Source organism: Lemur catta, chromosome 4 (assembly GCF_020740605.2).
Source record: "Lemur catta isolate mLemCat1 chromosome 4, mLemCat1.pri, whole genome shotgun sequence".
Lineage (NCBI taxonomy): Eukaryota > Metazoa > Chordata > Mammalia > Primates > Lemuridae > Lemur > Lemur catta.
Window position 1 is genome coordinate 91,942,144 of NC_059131.1, and position 2,103 is coordinate 91,944,246.

Below are 2,103 nucleotides of genomic sequence, written 5' to 3' on the forward strand. Positions count from 1 at the left end.
ATAAATAAATAAATAAATAAATAAAATAAAAATTAAAAATTCAAGTCAAACTTCTTTTAACAGGCAATAAAAAATACAATGTCTGAAATAAAAAATAAAATTTACCATATTATCATCACATTAGACAATGTAGAAGAGTGGTAAATTTGAAGGTATATCAATAAAAATTATTTTTAAAACCCAAAGGAAAAAACTGAAAAAAAAATAACAACAAAACATGAGTGAGATGTGTGACATCAACTAACCTCACATATGTGTAAATTAAAGTAGCAGGGGGGAGGAAAATGATGTGGGAAAAGAAAAGTTATTGGAAGAAATAATGCTGAAAATTTTCCAAATTTGAAAACTCAAGAAGCTTAATGAGTCCCAAGCACAAGAAATATGAACATAACTTCATAAAGGTGCATGATATTCAAATTGATGAAAACCAATAATAAAGTATTAAAAACCATCCAGAAAAAGATAGACTACAACAAGAAGACAAAAGAAAACAATATCCATAGGTTTATCTCAGAAATAATGTAATTCAAAAGATTGGGGAGTGACATGGAAAAGAAAAACTCAACCTAGAATTGTATACCCATGACTACATATTTTTAAAAGTGAAGGCAAAATAAAGACTTCTTAGAAAACAAACAGTGATCACTCCTAGACCAACATTATAAGAAGTGTTAGTGGAAGTTCTAGTGAAAGAAAAATGACAGAAGGAAATTTAGATCTTTTTAAAGAACGGAATAAAACCAAAATGTATGAATATGCAGGTAATTAATTTTTATCTTATTTTAAAGATCTCCTTAAAATGAAACTGATATTTAAAAATAATTTATTTTGGGATTTATTATATACACAGAAACAAAATGTGTAACAGCAATAGCACAAAGTTCAAGGTAGTAAAAATATAAATATAATATTAGGATGTTCTTATGCTATACATGAAGTGGTATAAAATTATTTGAAAATGGTCAATAATATGTTAAATATGTATACAGTAAACCCCAGGGCAACAACTAAAACAAAACACTATAAAAAACAAACAATAAAAAAGCCCAAGAATGTGTAACTAATAGATAGTTAGATAAAATAGATAAAATTGAATCATAAAAATATTCAATTAATCTAAAATAAGAAGTGTATTACTTTTCTATTGCTGGATCACAAATTAACCCAAACTTACCAGTGCATACAACTAACATTTATTATCTCACAATTATCTCACACAGTTTCTCAGAGTCATGGATCCAAGAATGCTTTAGCTGGGTGGTTCTTGCTCAAGGTCTTTCATGAGGTTGTAATTAAGAACATGATTATGCTTGCTTTGGCAGCATATATATTCTAAAATCAGAACTCTACAGAGATTAACATGGCCCCTGCATGAGAGTAACATGCAAACTCATTAAGCATTCCATATTTTTAGAATAAAATAATTATAGTTAACAATAATGTACTGTACATTTCAAAATAGCTAGAAGTGAGGACTTGAAATGTTCTTAACACATAAAAATGGCAAATACTCATGGTGATGTGTATTCTAAATAACCTGACTTGATCATTACATATTCTACGCAGGTAACAAAATATCATATGTACCATATGTACCAAAAAAATATATACAAATATATATCAATAAAGAGGGACATGATTATTTGGAAAAACCCTCACTCAATAATTGACAAAACTGGTAGATGGCAAGTTAATAAGAATGTAGAAGACTTGAAAAACAGTATGAACGAACATGACCTAATTAACATTTATAGAACATTTTACCCAAAACAGCAGATTATACATTCGTTTTAGGTGACATGGATGGTATACCAAGATTAACAATATTTTATGTCATGAAACAAGTCTCAATAAATTTAAAAGTATGTTCTCTGAGCACAATGAATTTAAATTCAAATTCAATAATAGTAAAATATCTGAAAGATCCCTAAATATTTGGAAACTAGACAACAAACTTCTAAATCACAGGTTGAAGAAGAAATACAAAGGAAATTAGAAAATATTTTCAACTGAATAAAAGGAAAACATGACATATCAAAATGTATGGAATATAATTAAACTTGTATTTGTAGCATTAAATGCATAAATTTGAAAAGTAGCAAG

At 27.5% G+C, this 2,103-nt stretch overlaps 1 non-coding gene across 1 annotated transcript; it reads left to right on the forward strand.

Moving 5' to 3' along the window:
- The first annotated feature begins 1,306 nt into the window (after positions 1-1,306).
- Positions 1,307-1,412, forward strand: LOC123637603. The gene has a single exon (XR_006734962.1). It is a non-coding gene; the product is annotated as a U6 spliceosomal RNA (small nuclear RNA).
- Positions 1,413-2,103: the final 691 nt, after the last annotated feature.